The sequence below is a fragment of the Micromys minutus genome (assembly GCF_963924665.1).
Source record: "Micromys minutus genome assembly, chromosome: 8".
Lineage (NCBI taxonomy): Eukaryota > Metazoa > Chordata > Mammalia > Rodentia > Muridae > Micromys > Micromys minutus.
In genome coordinates this window covers 10,044,701-10,062,064 of record NC_137977.1, presented here as the reverse complement: position 1 = coordinate 10,062,064, position 17,364 = coordinate 10,044,701, and the positions used below count along the sequence as shown (strand labels likewise).

The 17,364-nt window shown below is 35.1% G+C and overlaps 1 protein-coding gene across 1 annotated transcript in view; it reads left to right on the top strand.

Annotated features, from left to right (window-relative positions):
- The window catches only part of CCDC178 (coiled-coil domain containing 178), a gene marked incomplete at both ends in the record, with an annotated part of 360,112 nt that overhangs the window by 61,917 nt on the left and 280,831 nt on the right, over window positions 1–17,364 (top strand). The gene's annotated exons all lie outside the window — the stretch shown is intronic.

Genomic DNA, 17,364 nt, shown 5'->3' with positions numbered 1-17,364 from the left:
ACAGCACCTTCTCCAAAATTGACCATATAATAGGTCACAAAAAAGCCTGAACAGATATAAGAAGATTGAAATACTCCCATGGATCCTATCAGATAAATATTGTCTAAGGCTGGTCTTTAATAACAATAAAGACAACAAAAAGCCCATATACACATGGAAACTAAACAATGCTCTATTAAACAATAGCAGAGTCACAGAAGAAATAAAGAAAGAAATTAAGGATTTTCTAGAATTTAATGAAAATGTAAACACAAAATACACAACCCTATAGGATGCAATAAAAGAGGCACTGAGAAGAAAACTCATAGCTCTGGGTGATTCCAAAAAAAAACTGGAAAGAGAATAAATTAGCAACTTGACAGCAAAGTTTAAAGCTCTAGAACAAAAGGAAACAGAAATGCCCAAGTGGAGTCCAAGGCAAGAAATAATCAAACTCAGAGCAGAAATAGACCAAATAGAAACAAAAAGAACCAAACAAAGGATCAATAAAACAAAGAGCTGGTTCTTTGAGAAAAGTAACAAGATTGAAAAACCCTTAGCCAGACTAACTAGAGGGCAAACAGAGAGTATCCAAATTAACAAAATCAAAAAAGAAAGTGGAAACATAACAACTGAAACAGAGGAAATTCAAGAAATCATCAGATCCTACTATAAAAGCCTATACTCAACAAAGCTGGAAAATCTGGAGTAAATGGATGAATTCTTAGATACAAGATACTAAAGTTAAACAAGGACCAGGTAAACCATTTAAATAATCCTATAACACCTAAGGAAATAGAAGCAATCATCAAAAGCCTCCCAAACAACGAAAGCCGAAGTCCAGATGCGTTCAGTGCAGAATTTTATCAGACACTTATTGACAACCTAATACCAATACTCTCCAAACTTTTCCACAAAATAGAGTCAGATGGAACACTACATAATTCATTTTTCGAAGCCACAATAACCCTCTTTCCTAAACCACATAAAGACCCTACAAGGAAAGAGAACTTCAGTACAATCTCACTTATGAACATTGATGCAAAAACTCAAAAAAAAAAAAATCCTTGCAAACTGAATACAAGAACATATAAAAACAATCATTCACCATGATCAATTAGGCTTCATCCCTGGGATGCAGTGATGGTTTAATATACAGAAATCCAACAACATAATCCACCATATAATCAAACTCAAAGCAAAAAACCTCATGGTCATCTCACTAGATGCTAAGAAAACATTTCACAAAATTAAACACCTCTTCTTGTTAAAAGTATTGGAAAGAAGAGGAATCCAAGGACCATACCTAAATATAATGAAAGCAATATATAGCAAACCAATAGCCAACATCAAACTTAACCGTGAAAAACTTGAAGCAATCCCACTAAAATCAGAGACTAGACAAGGCTGCCCACTCTCCCCCTACCTATTCAACATAGTACTGGAAGTCCATGCCAGAGCAATTAGACAGCAAAATGAAATCAAAGGGATAGAAATTGCAAAGGGAGTAGTAAAACATCACTATTTTAAGATGACATGATAATGTACACAAGCGACCCCAAAAATTCCACCAGAGAAATTCTACAGCTGATAAACAAGTTCAGCAATGTGGTTGGATATAAAATTAACTCAAACAAATCAGTACCCTTCCTCTGCTCAAAGGACAATCATGCAGTAAAAGAAATTAGGGAAAATATACCCTTCACAATAGTCACAAACAATATGAAATAATTTGGTTTGACTCTAACTAAGCAAGTGAAGAAACTGTATGACAAGGATTTCAAATCTCTAAAGAAGAAAATTGAGGAAGGTCTCAAAAAATGGAACCATCTCCCATGCTCATAGATTGGAAGGATCAACATTGTAAAAATGGCCATTTTACCAAAAGCAATCTACAGATTCAATGCAATCCCCATCCAAATTCCAACACAATTCTTCATTTAGTTGGAAAGAGCAATGTACAATTTTATCTGGAATAAAAAAGACCTAGAATAGCAAAATTCATCCTCACCAACAAGAAAACATTCACGGGAATCACTATCTCTGATCTCGCGCTATATTACAAGGCAATTATGCTAAAACTGCATGGTACTGGTACAGAGATAGGCACATGGATCAATGGAATAGAATAGAAGATCAAGAAATGAGCACTCACGTATATGGTCACTTGATTTTTGACAAAGAGCTGTAAACATTCAATGGAAATTGGACAGCCTCTTCAACAAAAGGTGTTGGTCCACCTGGCACTCAGCATGCAGAAGAATGAAAGTAGAAACTTTCTTATCTACTTGTACATAACTCAAGTGCAATTAGATCAAAGATCTCCACATTCAACCAGGTACACTGAAATTATTATAAGAGTAAGTAGGAAAGACCATAGAAAACATAGGCACAGGAGAAAATTTCCTGACCAGAACACCAATGGCTCATGTGCTAAAGCCAAATATTGACAAATGGAACTTAATGTGATTGCAAAGTTTCTGTAAGGCTAAGTACACTGTCCAGAAAACAAAACAGCAGCCAACAGAGTAGAAAAAGATCTTTACCAACCCCACATCAGATAGAGGCCTAATATCCAAGGTATACAAAGAACTCAAAAAGCGAGATACCAGAGAATCAAACAACCCTATTAAAAATGGGATACAGAGCTAAACACAAAGTTCTCAATTGAGGAATATCAAATGGCTGAGAAGCATCTAAGGAAGTGCTCAACATCATTGGCCATCAGGGAAATACTGATAAGTACAACCCTGAGATTCCACCTCACACCAAACAAAATGGCTAAGATCAAACATTCAGATAACTTCAGATGCTGGCAAGGATGTGGAGAAAGAGAAACACTTGTTGGTAGGGTTGTAAACTGGTACAACCATTCTGGAAATCTGTCTGGCAATTCCTCAGAAAACTGGACATTGTACTACCTGAATACTCATGTATTCCACTTCTGGGCATATACCCCAGAGAAGCTCCAACATACAACAAAGATACATGCACCACAATGTTCATAGCAGCTCTATTCATAATAACCAGAAGCTGGAAAGTACCCAGATGTCTTTCAGTAGATGAATGTATACAAAAATTGTGGTATATTTACACAATGGAGTAATTACCAGAAACAATTACTTTATTAAATTCTTACATAAATGGATGCATCTAGAGAATATCATTCTGAATGAGGTAACCCAGTCACAAAAGAAAGACATACTATGCAGTCACTGATAATCGGACACTAACCCCAGAAATCTCTGAACACCCCAGAAACAACTCACAGACTATATGAAGTTCAAGAAAAACAAAGGTCTAAAAAAGATGAAAAATCTTATGCTTGATCTTTATACAGCAAGAAAACTTTGACTATTACCAGGTTATACCTTGTTTTATGTGTACTTTATTCTCATTGTAACTAGTAAGATTTTAATGCACACTATCAAACCTTTAAAAAAGCCAAATACTGACAAAAATGAATTCATATACTTTTATGCAAAAATGCTTAAAATCTGTACATTTTTCTTTGTCTTTTAAAATAAAGTTGTTCAATTTAAAAAAAATCAAGTACTTACAAAAAATGTATTCATATACTGTTATGCAAAAATGATTTTAAAATTTGTACATTTATCTTTCATTTTTAAAAAAGTTCAATTAATAAATGAAATAAATTAGGCTGTTTAAAAAATCCTGTACATTTATCTTTGTTTTTTAAAACAAACTTGTTCAGTTTAAAAAAGAATTACTAGAAGATTTGATCAGATACTTCACTAAAATATGGTGAGTGTCTAATAAGTATAAAAAATGGTGCTTATAAACATTTTTCATTGAACTAAAACCACCAAGTTCATATCAAATTATCAAAATGTTTAAAGTAGCAAAGAAAACAAAAGATGTTGAGGAAAACAAATCTATTTTTATGATATTTGCAACTATTGGTCAAAATAGCAAGTGCAAAAACAAACCAAAGTCAAATTACATGTTAATAAAATGTATTTTACTAATTAAACAGAAGTTTAAAACAAAAAGAACACCTAAATCTAGAAAACACCTCTGTTCAGGATGGCATCAAATGAGCCTTTGTAACACAGTTTCCTGAAACCTTTGTCAGGAATATTAAACCAGTACAAAAGATACAGAGATGGGAGTTCAGGACTAACTATAAAGGAAAAAAAAAAGGCTGTTCATAAAATGGCTCATGGGAATAACTCATTTTATTGGACAGTTCTTTCATATCTATGAAATGTTTTTAACTACAATGTCTTTCACATTAAAATAAATAACATTCTTTGGCATTTCTTCTTGGAAAGATTTCCAATCAATGATTCCTCCATGTTTTTTATTGTCTGGCAATGTACCAATATGTCCTTAATCGTTACCAGCAATTTTACTGGATACAATATCTACTGCAATAGATCTACTGTACAATATTTACAGTAAATAAATATTGTTTATTTACTGATCTCTGTTTATGGACTATGTTGTCTTATTAGAAACACACTATTCAGGATAAAACTCACTGTTAACTTTTGTAGTCTTCATTTCTTGTGTGCTACTTCAAAGGTTCCTCTCATCATTCTGCTCTCTTGACAGCTTTATGTAGAGTCCCACATGCACACCTTTAAACTTCATCTACTTATAATTCCCTGGAACATGTTTATGTGTAGATAAGGGTTTTGTTTAAATTTCTTCTACATTTGCAATGTTTTCTCCACTTTTTTGCGCAGATATTCTTCCTGCCCATCTGTTCTTCACTTCCCTAAGTCTCTCTATAAAGATTCATGTATATTAATATGTTTTATAGTGTGCTGTAATCATGAAGATTTCTTAATTTTCATTTTTCTCCGCTTCATGCAGGATAAGCTCAGGAAACTATTCTTCAAATTTATTTTTCTTCTGTCTGATCAGCAATGCAGTTATTTCCAGAGAGTAAGGTTTATTTTTTATTTTTCTTTCTTTTTCTAATCTGTACTTCTTCCTTTGAATTTTCAAAATTATTGGACTGTCCTAGAAAATGTGTAGAAAACAGATTTTTTAAATAGGATATTCTCTGTATTTACATTTTAGATGTTATCCCCTTTCCTCCAATCCCATCCTTTCTCCCACTCCCATTGTCTCTATGAAGGTGCTTAAGAAATTATATGTTTCCATTGTAAATTTTTTATTAAAGTCTTTATAGAATTTCTGCCAACTTACTGTTATGGTCTTTGTGTTGACACATTATTTCAATTTACTTTCTTAGGAAACATTTTCTTTTAACTCTTTAAGCATTCTTAAAATAACATGTCTCTAATTTCTCTGCAATAAGGCTTTTGGTAAGTCCTGCTTTCCTTCTGTCCAGTTTATATTTCTCATTTGAATATCAACTTCAAGTGTTCATCATCCTGGCCATTATTCACCCAGACATTTGTAGAGGCAGAGATGGACTAGAAACAGGCAAAACACCACAGACAGCCAATACTTACAAAAGGAATTCTTACAAGGAAAATATTCCTTGATTTCCATAACTGGCTTCAAGAATTACAAGAATGGTAGATGTATACATAGATAAATAGAAATGCACATACATGCATAGAATATATATATATATATATATATATATATATATTAATAAAGACAGTAATTCTCTGTCTCGATCTCTTTGTTTCTCTGCCTCTCTCTCTCTCTCTCTCTCTCTCTCTCTCTCTCTCTCTCTCTCTCTCTCTCTCTCATGCTATTTTTATTTTACTGATGTCCTTTGTACAGATTTCTAAGACTCTTGACCTAATTTAACATTTCTCATGGTCTTGTTTTTTGTCACTTCTGTTTATTGTATCTTTTGACACACACTACAAGCTTCCTTGTCAAACACATCAACGGATCTTCTGTTTTACTGGACAAGGTGACATTCTTTTTTAGCTCTCAACTCTCTCCAAGACTTTATCATCAGTCACTCTAACAATTTGAATTTATCTAAGCTTGTATCTTTTATTTGTCTGGAACTTATAGCTGTTATAATGTGAGTTCAAGGAAAGGTACAGAAACCACTTTGCACTCTTTTGAAAGAAATGCCATTTTATTATAGCTAGGTTAATTTAGTGAATTATTTCTCATTGAATCATGATAGCACTTTTTAATATGTTAGTTCAGACTACTAGACATGCAGATTTCTATATCATGTTTCTTCTAAGAACTTAAAAACACTACTTTGAAATGGTGCTATTATAGAATGTTCTGATGTCTGGTAATATGTTCTTGACACTAATTTTATTTTAAATGCCACATGGCTAGTGTCAGGTTATTTTTCTTTTATTAAGCTTCAGCAGCTAAGAGAGACTCCTTTCCTTGCAAAATCCCAGGGTTCACTTCCAAGCTGCCACGTTCATCTCACATTCATCTGTAAGTCAGGGCTCACGGAGTTCTGACCTCTGTAGAACTCTGCACCAGTGTGTTTCACATAGATCCACTATATATTCCCATAATCGGGTATAAGTAGGTTAACCAGAAAAACTACTTAAAATCAAAACATCAGTGTGTATAAAAAGATTTTACTACTAAGTTTTGACATTAATTTAGAAACATCAACACAGTGTTCCCTTAATAATTGGTTTCACATGCCTTATTATCTAGTAGGACTTGGTGAAGCCTTTAGATAATAGTTTGTGTTGGTATGATGTCTCCCTTTTGTTGACTTTATTTCCAAATAGTACATGTCTTAAAAAAATTTGTGTAGCACTCCTAGTGTATTTGCAAAAAGCAATGTATCACTTTTATAAATAAAACTAATTAATTTAATACTTCTGCCCAGAACTTTACTGCTGTTTTAGATAAAAGATTATGTTTTTATTAATTAAGTAATCTATACTTGAAGATGCATTATCTATTAAATATCAATAATATCATATGAATACTTGGATTCATTCTACAATTTTGACTAACTAGTCATTTATAAATGTAAATAGTAATAATGGTTGTAATAAATAATCAAGGCTTATACTCAAGTTTATGTTTAATTTTGTCTGAAATTTTCCCTTTAATAAAAGTGAATTCTTCCTAAAAAAATATAATCTCATTATGGTTTATTCTTCCTTCACTCATTTCAGTTCCTATCCATCTCCCCTTCCATCCAGCTCCAAACAATTTCTTTCTCTCATTAGTAAAAAAGGACAAAAACAAACAAAAAACACCCACCCAAACCAACCAAACAAACATCAGATATCCAGAGACACAGTCCCGGTGCGGTGGTGCTCCCAGTAGCCAGGGAACAGAGATGTCTGTACTGAGCATGCAGAAAGTTTGACTCCCCCTGGTTGGTTCAGGAAAGCAGGTACCGTGCTTTAGGGTGTCTGTTTCCAGCCGGCAGCCTATGCGGGCAGAACAGATGCCCAGGCCATCTGCTACCAAGAACAGCAGATATCCAAGGACACAGGCCTGGTGATAAAGCGATCCAAGTAGCCAGAGAGCAGAAAGGTCTCTGCTGAGCACACAAAAAGTGTAACCCCACACCACCAATTGTTTCAGGGTAGCAGGAACCATGCTTTGGGATGTGTGTTTCCAGCTGGCGGTCCTTGTGTGCAGAACAGGCTCTCAGGCCATCTGCCACCATGAACAGCTAAGACGCGGGGAAACAGGCCTGGTGAGACAGTGCCTTATAGCAGCGAGATCTGTGTCTAGCACTCAGAATGTGTGCCCACCCCAACCCCTGATTGGTTTAGGGGAGCAGGAATTCTACCTTAGGGTGTCTGTTTCCACACATCAGCCCGTGCAAGGAGAACAGGCGCTCACAAAAAAAAATATATATACATATATGAAAAACCTTGGTGTGACTCTTAACTAAGTAAATGAAAAACCTGTATGAAAAGAACTTAAAATCTCTAAAGAAGAAAATCGAGGAAGATCTCAAAATGGAAAGATCTGCCATGCTCATGGATTGGAAGGATCAACATTGTAAAAGTGGCCATCTTACCAAAAGCAATTGACAGATTCAATCCAATCCCCATCAAAATTTCAACCCAATTTGTCATAGAGTTGGAAAGAGCAATGTGCAATTTGACCTGGAATAACAAAACACCTAGAGAGAACAACAAGGAAAACATTTGCGGGAATCACTATGTTTGATCTCAAGCTATATTACAAGGAAATTGTGCAAAAAACTGCATGGTACTGGTACAGAGGTAGGCACATGGATCAATGGAATAGAATAGAAGATCCAGAAATGAGCCCTCACATATATGGTCACTTGATTTTTGACAAAGGAACTGTAAAAAAATTCAATGCAAAAAGGACAGCTTATTCAACAAATGGTGTTGGTCCACCTGGCACTCAGCATGCAGAAGAATGAAAATAGACCCTTTGTGATCTCCTTGTACAAAGCTCAAGTGTAAGTGGATCAAAGATCTCCACATTAAACCAGATACACTGAGATTATTAGAAGAGAAAGGAGGGAAAACCTTAGAAAACATAGGCACAGGAGAAAATTTCCTAAACAAAACACCAATGGCTCAATCTCTAAGGTCAAATATTGAAAAATGGGACTTAATAGATCGCAAAGTTTCTGTAAGGCTAAGGACACAGTCAAGAAAACAAAACAGCACCCAACAGAGTGTGAGAAGATCTTTACCAACTCCACATCAGATAGAGCCCTAATATCTAAGATATATAAAGAACTCAAGAAGCTAGACATCAGAGAATCAAACCCTATTAAAAAAATAGCCTACAGAGCTAAACAAAAAGTTCACAATTGATGAATATAGAATGGCTGAGAAGCATCTAAGGAAGTGCTTGACATCATTGACCATCAGGGAAATGCAAATCAAAACAATCCTGAGATTCCACCTCACACCAACCAGAATGCCTAAGATCAAAAATTCAGATGACAGTAGATGCTGGCGAGGATGTGGAGAAAGAGCAACACTTCTCCACTGTTGTTGGGGTTGTAAACTGGTACAACCACTCTGGAAATCAGTCTGGTGATTCCTCAGAAAATTGGACATAGTATTACCTGAAAACCCAGTTATTCCACCTCTGGGCATAAACCCCAGAGTCACTCCAACAGTCAACAAAGATACATGCTCCACAATGTTCATAGCAACCATATTACAATAGCCAGAAGCTGGAAAGATCCCAGGTGTCCTTCAGTAGATGAATGGATACAAATATTGTGATATATTTACACAATGGAGTACTATGCAGTTATCAGAAACAATGACTTTATGAAATTCTTAAGAAAATGGATGCATCTAATGAATAACATCGTGAGTGAGATAACCCAGTCACAAAAGAACAGACATAATATGCAGTCACTGATAATTGGAAACTAACCACGGAAAGCTCTGAACACCCCAGAAACAACTCACAGACTATATGAAGTTCAAGAAAAGAAGAGAAGAAAAAAGAAAATGAAAAACTATTATGCTTAGTCTTTACACAGCAAGAAAACTTTGAGTAATTCCAGGTTACATCTTGTTTTATATGTACTTTATGCTCATTGTAACTAGTAAGATCTTAGTGCACACTATCAAACCTTCAAAAACTAAGCACTGCCAAAAATGTATTTGTAAACTTTTATGCAAAAATGCTTAAATCTGTACATTTATCTTTGATATTGAAAATAAAGTTACTCAATTAAAAAAAAAAACAAACAGACAAAAATATGTTCCCTTTTTCTTACACTCCCTGGATGACCTGAAACCAGAGACTGCATAACCCAGAGACCTAGAGTAGAACCAAGCAAAATTAACAAAGGTGTGAGTGAATAAATGAGAAAAAGAAACATAAATGAAATGTTTTTAATGGTATCCTGCAATACTCATAGACAAGTGCTATGTCCAGTCATGATCAGAAATACTTCCTAGGCAGCAGATGCAGAAATCTACAGTCTCACATCGTTTTGCAGTGAGAGAGAGAGAGAGAGAGAGAGAGAGAGAGAGAGAGAGAGAGAGAGAGAGAGAGAGAGAGACTGTAAATTGGAGATATTTGCTAGATTCTTCACATCAGATATGGGGACCCTCAAAAAAGAGAAGAAGGAAAAACTTTAGGAGTCACAGAGGATGGAGGAGAGCAAGAGAACATGGCATACTGAATCATATAAGTATATCTCTTTTGAGATCACCCAGAATGAAATTGAAGGCATGGGGCCCTCAATTCTGTATTAGGTCTACTATGTATATGCTATGGCTCTTAGATTTTTTTTTTTTGCTGGACTCCTGATAGTGGGAGAAGATATATCTAAGACTCCTTGGATTGCTTGTGGGACTCTTTTCCTCCTATTGAATTGTCTTGTCAAGCCTTAGTAGAAGAGTTTTTGGCTTGTCTTACAGTATCTTGTTTTTATCTGTTTGGCAATTGTCTATAGGAGGCCTGTTCTTTTCTGAAGAGAAAATGGTGGAGGAGAAGACATTGTAGAGGGTAAATTGGGGATAAGGATCTGGGAAAAACAGAAGAAGGGAACCTGGGGTCTAAATGCATTTGAGAAAATAATCTATCTTCAATAAAATCACTATACTAAGTAATTAAAATATCTTCCTTACAATTTAAAAAGTAAAACAGATTTCTAAGGCATGATAATTAAAAATATGTAAAATAAGATAAAACAAAGACTTAAATTTGAAATTGAACAAATCAAAACAAACGAAACATTGACAAGTCCAATGAAAAGGCACAAGAATCAAATCCCACTTGATTGCAAACTTAGGACTCACAGAAAAACACTAGATAAATAGATAGATAGATAGATAGATAGATAGATAGATAGATAGATAGATAGATAGACAGACAGATAGATGTTTGTGTGTGTATCACATGTATGGAGAAAAAGAAAAATGAAAATAATAAATATTAATACAACTTAAAAGAGAGAGAGAGGGAGAAGTGGAGGGTGAGAGGGAAAGGGGGAAAGAGGAGAAGGGGAAAAGAGGGGGGAGAGAAAGAGGGGAGAGGGAGGAGAAGAGGGAGGGGGAGGGAGAGAGAGACAGACAGAGAGGGAGGGAAAGAGAGAGGAAGAGGGGGTGCTGGCACAGCTTTTTGAGGCGAGGAACATACAAAGTTTGTTTTGGGCATCTACAGTTGGACAGGCAGCCTAACCTTAAGTGTAGTTAGTTTCCACTCCTGGAAGACACTGAAGTTTTAATCATAAGTAGTCACCAATTAGAGATTGGATTTGGATTGGAGTTGAGTCATGTGTCATCTTTCCTTTGAGCTATAGGATACCATAGGATGCAGATAATTGTGGGCCCTTTGTACACTTCCTCATTAAGTGACAGTTCTTATGTAAATCAATCTAATTTAATTAAAGGCACTTCATTCCTTGGTGTCTAACATTCTCTTTTGCTCTTCCACCCTTCTGGCTGCACTTATTTTGGCTTCTTTTTTTAACAAATTTATTTTTAAAAACAAAAATAAATGTACAAATTTTGAACATTTATTCATAAAAGTATGAGAATACATTTTTGTAAGTACTTTATTTTTTAAAAGGTTTGATGGTGTGCATTAAAATCTTACCAGTTACAATGAAGATAAAGTACCTGTAAAACAAGATGTAACCTGGAAATAGTCAAAGTTTAATTGGTGTGTAACGATTAAGCATAATGGTTTTTCATTTTTTTTCTTAAACTTCATATAGTCTGTGAGTTGTTTCTGGGGTGTTCAGAGCTTTCTGGAGTTAGTATCCAATTATCAGTGACTGCATATTATGTATGTTCTTTGGTGACTGGGTTAACTCACTCAGGGTGATATTCTCTAGCTGCACCCATTACCTTAAGAATTTCATAAGGTCATTGTTTCTGATAGCTGAGTAGTACTCCATTGTGTAAATGTAACACAATTTTTGTATCCATTCAACCTACTGAAGAATATCTGGGTTCTTTCCAGCTTCTGGCTATTATAAATAGGGCTGCGATGAACATTGTGGTGCATGTGTTTTTGTTGTATGTTGGAGCTTCTCTGGGGTATATGCCCAGAAGTGGAATAACTGGGTCTTCAGGTAGTACTATATCCAATTTTCTGAGAAATAGACAGAGTGATTTCCAGAGTGTTTGTACCAGTTTACAACCCCACCAACAGTGGAGAAGTGTTACTCTCTCTCCGCATCCTGGCCAGCATCTACTGTCACCAGAATTTTTGACCTTAGGCATTTTGGTTGGAATCTCAGGGTTCTTTTTCTTGAAATTTCCCTGATGGCTAATGATGTTGAGCACTTCCTTAGATGCTTCTAGCCATTTGATATTCCTCAGTTAAGAACTTGGTTAGCTCAGTACCCCTTTTCTAATATGGTTTTTTTGTTTCTCTGGTGTCTAACTTCTTGAGTTCTTTGTATACCTTGGATATTAGGCCTCTATGAGGTGTGGGGTTGGTAAAGATCTTTTTCAAATCTGTTGGCTACCGTTTTGGTTCTTGGCAGTGTCCTTAGCCTTACAGAAATGTTGCAATCTCATTAGGTCCCATTTGTAGATATCTGACCTTAGAGCATGAGCCATTGGTGTTCTGTTCAGGAAATTTTCTCCTGTGCCTATGTGTGCTAAGGTTTTCCCTATTTTCTTTTCTAATAATTTCAGTGTACCTGGTTGAATGTGGAGATCTTTTATCCACTTGCACTTGAGCTTTGTACATGGAGATAAGAAAGGGCCTATTTTAATCCTTTGCATGCTGAGTGCCAGTTGGACAAACACCATTTGTTGAATAGGCTGTCTTCTTTGCATTGAAAGATTAAAGCACCTTTGTCAAAAATCAAGTGACCATATATGTGAGGGCTCATTTCTGGATCTTCTATTCTATTCCATTGATCCATGTGCTTATCTCTGTACCAGTACCATGCAGTTTTAGTACAATTGCCTTGCAATATAGCTTGAGGTCAGGGATAGTGATTCTGAAGATTTTTTCTTGTTGTTGAGGGTGGATGTTGCTATGCTAGGTCTTTTGTTATTCTAGATGAAATTTCACATTGCTCATTCCAACTCTACGAAGAATTGGGTTGGAAATTTGATGGGCATAGCATTGAATCTGTAGATTGATTTTGGTAAGATGTCCATTTTTACAATATTTATCCTTCCATCCATGAGCATGGGAGATTTTTTCATTTTCTGAGATCTTCCTTGATTTTCTTCATTAGAGATTTGAAGTTCTTGTCATACAGTTCCTTCACTTGCTTAGTTAGCGTCACACCAAGGTACTTCATATTGTTTGTGACTATTGTGAAGGGTATCTTTTCTCTAATTTCTTTCTCTGCATGTTCGTCCTTTGAGTAGAGGAAGGCTACTATTTGTTTGAGTTAATTTTATATCCTTCCACTTTGCTGAACTTGTTTATCACCTTAGAAGTTCTCTGGTTGAATTTTTGGGGTCACTTATGTACACTATCATGTCATGTGCAAACGTTGCTGTTTTTACTTCTTCCTTTCCAATTTGTATCCCTTTGATTTCCTCTTGGTGTATAATTGCTCTGACCAGGACTTCCAGTACTATGTTGTATAGGTTGGGGGAGATTAGGCAGCCTTGTCTAGTCCCTGATTATAGTGGTATTGCTTCAAGTTTCTAACAGTTAAGTTTGATGTTGGCTATTGGTTTGCTGTATATTGCTTTTATTATGTTTAGATATGGGCCTTGGATTCCTGTTCTTTCTAAGACTTTTAACCTCAAGGGGTGTTGAATTTTGTCAAATGCTTTCCCATCATCTAGTGAGATAACCATGTGACTTTGTTCTTTGATTTTATTTATATGGTGGATTACATTAATGGATTTCCATATATTAAACCATCCCTGTATCCCAGGGATGAAGCCTACTTGATCATGGTGAATGATTGCTTTAATGTATTCTTTTATTCTGTTTGCAAGGATTTTGTTGAGTAATTTTGCATCAGTGTTCATAAGTGAGATTTGTCTGAAGTTCTCTTTCCTTGTAGGGTCTTTGTGTAGTTTAGGAATGAGGGTTATTGTAGACTCGAAAAATAAGTTAGATAGTGTTACATCTGACTCTCTACCTCCATTTTCTTCAAAGTTCCCTGAGTTCTGGGAGAAGACAGGAAATGTCGAATATGTCCCCCCTAAGGAGTTTTAATGTCTGTCACTCTCTTCATGATATCTGACTGTGGGTCTCTGTATTTGTTCCTACCTGCTTCAGGAGGATGATTGCTCCCCTTACTCCTTACCAACATGAGATTCTAAGACACTTGCATGAGTGTATGATGAAGTCTCAGTGTAGTTTCCTTGATGGGTAAGGGTATTGAAGATTTCTCTGTTTGTCAGCCATTTGAGTTTGCATGATTGGTAATTCTCTGTTTAGATCTGTACTTCATTTTTTTAATTGGGTTATTTGGTTTCTTGATAACTAGGGTGGTTTTTTATTAGTTATTTATGTGTTTGTGATCTTAGTGCTTGTTCTATTAGTACTCTGTTCAGAAAGACTTTCCCTTTGGCAGTGAGTTTAAGGATATTCTCTACTGTCTTTGATTTGATTATCAAGTATTTTATTGTGTATTTTCTCATTAAAAGAAATTGATCTTTAATTCTTTTTTTTTCTGTTGGATTTTTATGTAGCTTGAGTATCAGGGTAATATGACCTCATAAATGTTGGGCAACATTACTTCTGTGTCTACAATCTGAAATAATTTTGAATTATTGACAGTAACTGTTGTTAAAGTTTGATAGAATTCTGAACTAAAACTACCTTCCCATGTGCCCTTTGATTGCAAGAATATTAATTATTACCTGTATTTCACCAGGAATTACAGGTCTATTGAAATAATTTTTATCTAATTTTAATAAAATTTATTCAGTTTTGATAAATCCATTTGGGAGTTGGTATATATTAATAAAATTATATATTTCTTTTAGGTTTTCCTATTTGAGTAAAAGTTTTTAAGTAAGTTCTTATGTTTCTCTGGATTTCTTTGTTTCAGCTGTTATGTTCCTTTTTCATTTCTAATTTTGTCAATTTTAAATTTTTTTATGCCATTTAGTTAGTTTGGGCATGGATTTGTTAATCTTAATGATTTTCTCAAGGAACTAATCTTTGTTTCATTAATTATTTGAGCTTTTTGTTGTTGTTGTTGTTGTTGTTATTTCTTTGTTCTTATTTAGCTGATTTCAGACCTGAGTTTGATTATTTCTTGTCAGCTACTCCTTTTTGTTGTTGTTTTATAGGTGTTAGATGTGCTGTTAAGTTACCAACATATTTCGATTTTCCATTTTGTAGGAACTCACTGTTATCAACTTGACTGTTATAGTCACCTTCCTTGAATCCCATACGTTTGGGTATGCTGCATATTTATTTTTATTCAGATCTAGAAAGTCTTTGATTTATTTTTTCTTTCTGCCTTGACCCACTTTTCATTCAGTACAGAGTTGTTCAGTTTCCATGTGCTTGTAAGATTTCTTTTATTTCTGTGGTGTTGAAATTCAGCTTTTAACCCATGGTATTCTGATAGAAAAAGGGAGTTGCTTCAATTTTCTTGTATCTGTTTAGTCTTGCTTTGTGTCTAAATATGTGGTCAAATTTTAAGAAAATTCCATAATGTTCTGAAAAGAAAATATATTCTTTATTTGCTTGGATGAAATGTTTTATAAATATCTATTAGGTCCATTTGGTTCATGATGCCCGTTAACTTCAACATTTCTTTCTTTAGCTTTTGCCTTGATGACCTGTCAATGGGCAAGAGTAGGTATCAAAGTAACCCACTTATAAGTGTATAAGGATCAATGCATGATTTAATCTGCAGTGGAGTCTATTCTTAATAAGCTAGTAGAGCATCCCAATTTCTTCCCAGCATTTTTGGTTTGAAGTCCATTTTCTTAGATAATAAAATGAATACCCCAGTTTGATTCTTTGGAATATCTTTTTATATCTTTACATTTTGTAGTAATACCAATCGTTGATATTAGGGTATATTTCTAGCATGCAGCTGAAAAAATGAATGCTGTTTTTAGATTCATTTTGTTAGCCTGAACTTTATTATTGGGGAATTGTGGCCATTGACATTGAGAAATGTCAGAAAGACTTATTTGTTGAATCCCGTTATTCTGACTTTTTTTATTGTTATTGTTGTTCTGGTTGTGGTGGTGGTGGTGCTGAGGTCTGGGCTGAGTTGAGTCATATTATCTTTGTTGTTGTGGTGTTTCTACACTGATATATAGGCATCTTGATTTGGGATTATTGAAATTTTAGGTACACATATTTATTCTTGGCTTTCCTGAATGGATGCTTTCTTCCATGGTTTCTGTTGCTTTCTCTGGCTCTTAGGAGATTGTGATGTCTATGTATTTTCTTGTAGGAGATTTTTCTGATAACTTGATATTTATAGCCATTGTGAGTTCCAGATAAAATATGTTTCTAAGTAATTGGAACAGACAGTTAGAAATGGGGATGATCTGGGTTGGTGATTAAGAATTCTACAGGAGAGAAGAAAGTGGAGTGCTCTACCAGTTCCTTTAGTTTAGTTTCTTAGGAATGGGGCAGAAAGTAAGAAGAGGCCACAATGGTTAGTCTGCTAGAAATCTGGGCTTAACCTGTGGGACTGGCTTTGGAGAGAGAATGAAAATTTGAAACTTTCCTACCTACTTGGCAGGCCTTGTAGATTCTTTGTCCAGTTTGGCTGGCAGGTTTCCAGGGATGCCTGGTGTGAGAGTCTAGGATGAAGAGTTGAGTTATTCGAGAAGAAGGTTTGAAAGGAAGATCAACGTGATCTACCTGACTTGGGCATGGGAGATGTATAGCAGATGGTCTACTACAGAATTGGGGCTGAGCCTGGACTGTTAAGCTTAGAGGAATATGGGAGTACATGGAGATCTCCAGTTATTCTCCCTGCTCTTCTGGCTGGAGTTCAATTTAACTTTAAAATGTATTTTTGAATTATGTGCATATCTTTGGGGTATGTATGCCTCATGTGAACAGATATCTGTGGAGGCCAGAGAAAATGTAGAATCCTCCAGAGCAAGAATTACAGGTGGTTGTGAGTCATCAGATGTAAGCATAGAAACCGACGTTGGGTCATCTGCTAGAGTCATTTCTTCAGTACCTTATACAAGTTCATGAATTCACTATTAAACACAATTGTTGGGATGTCTTTTTCATTCCTTATATTTAAGTTTTATTTTCTGGTTTCAAACCTATGGGCAAAATATCAAACCATAAGAACTAAGCAGCAGATGTATCAAGTAGTTATTTTGTAATGTATGGATCTATGTTATTTTTTCTCCTTCTGTGAATGTAGTGAAATATGATACAAATTTCCCTGGTGTTTTCCCACCCTGTATCTAAAGCAATTCTGTTTTGTCATTATTCACTGGAATATTAGAAGCACTGGACTTGATTTCTTTCTGATTTGCTGTGTTTTATGAGAATCCTATATCAGATTTGAAAATGACCAAAGTATGTGGTATTATTTTACACTATGTTAGTAGGAGTTTGCTAAGGAAATATATAAAGTAAAAT